Genomic DNA, 7,008 nt, shown 5'->3' on the forward strand with positions numbered 1-7,008 from the left:
TCGATATGTATGTTCCTATTCCCATTTTCTTAATTGTTTTGGGTTTTTTTATTGTAGGTCTTTTCCTTCTCTTGTGTTTCCTGCCTAGAGAAGTTCCTTTAGTATTTGTTGTAATGCTGGTTTGGTGGTGCTGAATTCTCTTAGCTTTTTCTTGTCTGTAATGGTTTTAATTTATCCATCAAATCTGAATGAGATCCTTGCTGGGTAGAGTAATTTTGTTTGTAGGTTCTTGTCCTTCATCACTTTAAATATGTCCTGCCACCCCCTTCTGGCTTGCAGAGTTTCTGCTGAAAGATCAGCTGTTAACCTTATGGGGATTCCCTTGTGTGTTATTTGTTGTTTTTCCCTTGCTGCTTTTAATATTTTTTCGTTGTATTTAATTTTTGATAGTTTGATTAATATGTGTCTTGGTGTGTTTCTTCTTGGATTTATCCTGTATGGGAATCTCTGTGCTTCTTGGACTTGATTAACTATTTCCTTTCCCATATTAGGGAAGTTTTCAGCTATAATCTCTTCAAATATTTTCTCAGTCCCTTTCTTTTTCTCTTCGTCTTCTGGGACCCCTATAATTCAAATGTTGGTGCAGTTAATGTTGTCCCAGAGGTCTCTGAGACTGTCCTCAATTCTTTTCATTCTTTTTTCTTTATTCTGCTCTGCAGTAATTATTTCCACTCTTTTATCTTCCAGGTCACTTATCTGTTCTTCTGCCTCAGTTATTCTTCTATTGATCCCTTCTAGAGAATTTCTAATTTCATTTATTGTGTTGTTCATCACTGTTTGTTTGCTCTTTAGTTCTTCTAGGTCCTTGTTAAACATTTCTTGTATTTTCTGTATTCTATTTCCAAGATTTTGGATCATCTTTACTATCATTATTCTGAATTCTTTTTCAGGTAGACTGCCTATTTCCTCTTCAGTTGATAGGTCTGGTGGGGTTTTACCTTGATCCTTCATCTGCTGTGTGTTTTTCTGTCTTTTCATTTTGCTCATCTTACTGTGTTTGGGGTCTCCTTTTCGAAGGCTGCAGGTTTGTAGTTCCCGTTGTTTTTAGTGTCTGTCCCCAGTGGCTAAGGTTGGTTCAGTGGTTTGTGTAGGCTTCCTGGTGGCGGGGACTAGTGCCTGTGTTCTGGTGGATAAGGCTGGATCTTGTCTTTCTGGTGGGCAGGTCCACGTCTGGTGGTGTGTTTTGGGGTGTCTGTGGCCTTATTATGATTTTAGACAGCCTCTCTGCTAATGGATGGGGTTGTATTCCTGTCTTGCTAGTTGTTTGGCATAGGGTGTCCAGCACTGTAGCTTGCTGGTCATTGAGTGAAGCTGGGTCTTGGCGTTGAGATGGAGATCTCTGGGAGATTTTTGCTGTTTGATATTACATGGAGCTGGGAGGTACTTGTGGACCAGTGTCCTGAACTTGGCTCTCCCACCTCAGAGGCACAGCCCTGACACCTGGCTGGAGCACCAAGAGCCTTTCATCCACACAGCTCAGAATAAAAGGGAGAAAAAAATCGAAGAAAGAAAGAAAGAGGGAGAGAGAAACAGAGAAATAGAGAAAGAAAGAAAGAAAAGAAAGTAAAATAAAGTTATTAAAATAAAAAATAATTATTAAGAAAAAAAAGTTTTAAGTTAAAAAAAAAATGGATGGACCGAACCCTAGGACAAATGGTATAAAGCAAAGCTATACAGACAAAATCACACACAGAAGCATACACATACACACTCACAAAAAGAGAAAAAGGGAAAATACATATATATATTTGCTCCCAAAGTCCACCTCAGTTTGGGATGATTTGTTGTCTGTTCAGGTATTCCACAGATGCAGGGTACATCAAGTTGATTGTGGAGATTTAATCCGCTGCTCCTGAGGCTGCTGGGAGAGATTTCCCTTTCTCTTCTTTGTTCGCACAGCTCCCGGGGTTCAGCTTTGGATTTGGCCCCACCTCTGCGTGTAGGTCGCCTGAGGGCGTCTGTTCTTCGCTCAGACAGGACGGGGTTAAAGGAGCAGCTGCTTTGGGGGCTCTGGCTCACTCAGGCCGGGGGGAGGGAGGGGTACGAAGTGCGGGGCGAGCGTGCGGCAGCAGAGGCCGGCGTGACGTTGCACTAGCCTGAGGCGCGCCGTGCGTTCTTCCGGGGAAGTTGTCCCTGGATCACGGGACCCTGGCAGTGGCGGGCTGCACTGGCTCCCATGAGGGGCGGTGTGGACAGTGGCCTGTGCTTGCACGCAGGCTTCTTGGTGGCGGCAGCAGCAGCCTTAGTGTCTCATGCCCGTCTCTGGGGTCCGCGGTTTTAGCCGCGGCTCGCGCCCGTCTCTGGAGCTCCTTTAAGCGGCGCTGTAATCCCCTCTCCTCGCGCACCAGGAAACAAAGAGGCAAGAAAAAGTCTCTTGCCTCTTCGGCAGGTCCAGACTTTTTCCCGGACTCCCTCCCGCCTAGCCGTGGCGCACTAACCCCCTGCAGGCTGTGTTCACGCCGCCAACCCCAGTCCTCTCCCGGCGCTCCGACCGAAGCCCAAGCCTCAGCTCGCAGCCCCGCCTGCCCCGGCGGGTGAGCAGACAAGCCTCTCGGCCTGGTGAGTGCTGGTCGGCCCTGTTCCTCTGTGCGGGAATCTCTCTGCTTTGCCCTCTGCACCCCTGTTGCTGTGCTCTCCTCCGCGGCTCCGAAGCTTCCCCCCTCCGCCACCTGCAGTCTCCGCCTGCGAAGGGGCTTCCCAGTGTGGAAAACTTTCCTCCTTCCCCACTCCTTGCCACTGGCGCAGGTACCGTCCGTATTGTTTTGTCGCTGTTTTTTCTTTTGCCCTACCCAGGTACGTGGGGAGTTTCTTACCTTTTGGGAGGTCTAAGGTCTTCTGCCAGCGTTCAGTGGGTGTTTTGTAGGAGTTTTTCCACATGTAGATGTATTTCTGATGTATTTGTGGAGAGGAAGGTGATCTCCGCGTCTTATTCGTCCGCCATCTTGAAGCCTCTTAGCTCATTATAATATAAAAATTCTTTAAAACATAGCCAGTTGTGGGCTTCCCTGGTGGCGCAGTGGTTGAGAGTCCGCTTGCCGAGGCAGGGGACACGGGTTCGTGCCCCGGTCCGGGAAGATCCCACATGCCGCGGAGCGGCTGGGCCCGTGGGCCAGGGCCGCTGCGCCTGCGCGTCCGGAGCCTGTTCTCCGCAACGGGAGAGGCCACAACAGTGAGAGGCCCGCGTACCACCAAAAAAAAAAAAAAATAGCCAGTTGAATCCAGAATTAACACATTACTACACACACACACACACACACACACACACACACACACACGTTTTTATATATATCATCACAAATCTGGATTTATCCCTGGAATACAAGGTTGCTTTAACATTAGATAATCCATACATCCACCCACATAGTAACACTCTATGACAATAATTTAAAGAAGAAAAATCATATAAATATCACAGTAGATGAAGATCAAATATTTAATAAAATTCAGTACGCTCTTTGTGATAATAAACAGCAAACTAGAAATTGAAGGAAATTTGCATAACTATAAATAGTATTTACCACATTTTGCAGCATACATAATATTTAATGGTGAAAACTTGGAATTTTTTTTAACTTTCAACAATTGTTATTTCACAAAGGTTGTTACATAATTGGATATTGGTCTACTCTGAACCCAATTATTCTTACTCTCCACAGAAAGGCTGCTTCTTAGCTTCTCATCTGTTGATGGCAATCACTAAAATCCTGATTTTATCAGAATAGTAGTAAAAATGCCTCAGTGATTTAAGTTGAAAGCAGTACATTGGTACATGGCTCTTATACTCATTTACCAGGAATGTAACAGTGTCTTTATTCAAAAATACAAAATAAATTATCAGTAGGCATGGGCAATGACAGCAGTAAACCGTTCTATGTTGTCAGCTGAAACCAGTAACTGATGGTTATAGTGATTTTCTTAAACATCAGCCAGGCTTTTCTTCAGTCATCTCCTTCAACAGACCTCTCTTAAAGTTACTGGTGAGGAACGCTGCCTCGGGCTTCCTCTCACAGCTCATTAATGATGGTAAAGCCCTATTCTAGGAATTAGAACATGCCACCTCCCACAGCACTTCCCATTCCACCCATTCTGCCCATTCCAGGATCCTTCTCTTCTTTAGGAATTTCTGTGACTACAACTTCTGCTGTAGTTAACAGAGAGGCCACTCCAGCAGCATCCAGTAATGCAGTTCTTACAACCTTAGTTGGACCAATGATTTCCTTTTTCCACCATATTCGCAAAATCTCCAAGCATAGCATCATAACCAACTTCTGAAGAACTCTGCAAAATGTTCTCAACTATCAGTGATCCTTCAATACCTGCATTCTTAGCAGTGGTCATTGCAGGAATTTTGAGTGTTTTTAAAATAATTTCTATAGCAGTTTTTTGATCTTCATTAGCTGGAGTTATTGAATCCAAGGCTGGAAGGCACCGAAGCAGGACATAGCCCCCTCCCAAAACAGTGCCTTCTTAAACAGCAGCTCGGGTAGCATTAAGGGCATCTGTAATTCTGTCTTTCTTTTCATTCACTTCAAAGTCACTTGTCCCATCAAACTTTAGCACAGCAACACCTTCTGAGAGTTTTGCCAGACGTTCATTCACTTTTTCCTTTCCATTTTCACTAGTTGTGATACCCAACTGCTCGAGGATTTCTTGAATATGCTTTTCAATTTGATCCTTGTCACCTTATCCTTTCAAGAGCATGGCATCACCTTTGGTCACAGTGACCTCTCCAACTTTTCCTAAGTCATGAGGCTGAACATCTTCAAGATTTAGAGTTAGTCCTTCTCCCAATACTGCACCGCCAGTAGCAATAGCCATGTCTTTAAGCTGATTCTTTCTATTGTCACCAAAACCTGGAGGTTTGACTGCTAAAGCCTGAAGACCAACTTTCAGCCTATTCAAAACAAGTGTACTTAGAGCTTCTCCATCCACATCTTCAGCAATTATGACCCAGGGCTTATGGTGAGCGTTGGCAATTTCAAGAGCAGGAACAATGGACTGGACACTAGAAATTTTCTTTTCACTCGAAAGAACATAGGCAACTTAGAATTCACATTTCTGACCTTTTGATATATTAATAAAGTATGAAGAGATATACCCTCTATCAAACTTCATGCCTTCAATAATTTCTAGTTCATCATTCAGTGTTTCCCCATCCTTTCCTGTGATAACGCCCTTTCTTCCAACCTTTTTCATCGCATCAGAAATGATGTTGCCAATTTCTTTGTCTCCATGTGCAGAAATCGTAGCAATCTGGGCGATCTCTTTCGGGGTTGTCACAGGTTTAGACTGCTTCTTAAGTTCAGCAAGTACAGCATCAACAGCTAACATCACACCTCTCCTGATTTCCACTGGATTAGCACCGTTGCTAACCTTCTCGAAGCCTTCCTTGGAGATAGAGCATGCCAGTACAGTAGCAGTAGTGGTGTCATCCCCAGCCTCTCCGTTTGTGTTACTGGCAACATCTTGAACACGTTTAGCGCCAACATTTTTATATTTATTTTTTAAGTCAATGGACTTTGCAACAGTCCATCTTTTGTCACTTTGGGACTTCCCCAACTCAGTAATCACTGTCCTTCCCTTGGACCCCACAGTAACAGTTACAGCATCGGCTAAAAGGTCTACACCTTGAAGCCTTAAGGTTGGGCATCTGCACCAGATGTTACATCTTTGGCATAAGCCCGAGTGAGATGAGGAACCAGGGCCCTGGACACTGGCCTAATCTGGCGAAGGACTGCGGGCAATCAAAGCCTTTCTGTGAGGCAGTGGCACGGCGTGCAGGCGACAAGACAGGTCGTCGGCAGTGGGTGAGGGCGGAATTTTTTTTTAAGATCAGGAATAAGATAAGAACATCTGCTTTCAGTGATTATTTTGACGTTTTTTTCCAGAGGTTCTCGCCAATATAATATAAAAATGAAATAAAAAACTAAGGCATACAGAAAGATTAAAAAGGAAAGACTATAATTGTTCTTCTCAGACATTATGCATTGTATATTTTAAATATTAAATGTATGTTAAAAAGTCTGTAAGATAGCAAGAAAGTTTAAAAAAGTTATTTGATAAAAATCAAGATAAAAATGTAATTGCAAGTTTCTAATAGTGATGGGGTTGCTTGCATTGAACCAAGTCTTCTACTTAGAGCAATTATAAATTCTGAAGAAAAAAAAATTTTAACTATCTTTTGAACAGAGATGAAAAACAAAAATTTGGAGCAATCTCAAATTTTGAAAGAAGGGACCTTGCCTGGGGCAAATTAGCATTTATATGGCTTTCTGCCTATGGAACTCCCTGATGCTCTCTTGGAGCATCTAGAACTAAATCAGAAAGCAGCAGCCTCACTGATCTACTGTCCTTAAAGGATCTGGCGTTCCTCAGATTTCAGGCCACCTGGCTATCCTAAAATCTCAGCTCTAGGATGGGTTTAAGAAAAATTATGATTCTGTAGTTTATCTAGAATTTTCTTGTTGTTAGGGCAAAGGCACCACTCTTTCCCATTTTCTACAAACTCACATAGAAGCAGAATTCCCCTACCCCACCCACTTTTTCGCAAAGCCCTGCCCACGTTCCAGAAGGGCCAGCTCCCACTTGATGCCAGGTTTCAGGTGCTGGCAGAAAGACTGCCCACAGATAGATACTTTTTAAATTTAATATCGTATTTTTCACATTGCCCACCATTACTCACAGTTGCGACCTCAGGATGAAGCTCCCTCAGCGTTGCCCTCCGAGCCACCGAGGGAAAACGGCGGGGCTGGCGTCTGTCCTGCCACGTTGCGGCGTGGAAGCCGCTAGAAGAGCCTTAGGGAGTTGCTGGGTGCACTTCCCCCCCTTCCGCTTCTTAATCATCCAGCCCCAATCAACATTTGAGGAGCCTTTCTATTTTTTTAAATATTTATTTTATGTTATTTATTTATTTATTTGGCTGTGCCGGGTCTTAGTTGCAGCAAGCAGGATCTTCATTGCCGCATGCAGGCTCTTAGTTGTGGTATGTGGGATCTAGTTCCCTGACCA

General features: G+C 43.9%; 1 pseudogene; it reads right to left on the bottom strand.

The window, feature by feature from the left end:
• Positions 1–4,043: 4,043 nt before the first annotated feature.
• On the bottom strand, positions 4,044–5,744 carry LOC101329869 (60 kDa heat shock protein, mitochondrial pseudogene; annotated as a pseudogene).
• Between the last annotated feature and the right edge of the window lie 1,264 nt (positions 5,745–7,008).

Source organism: Tursiops truncatus, chromosome 5 (genome assembly GCF_011762595.2).
Source record: "Tursiops truncatus isolate mTurTru1 chromosome 5, mTurTru1.mat.Y, whole genome shotgun sequence".
NCBI lineage: Eukaryota > Metazoa > Chordata > Mammalia > Artiodactyla > Delphinidae > Tursiops > Tursiops truncatus.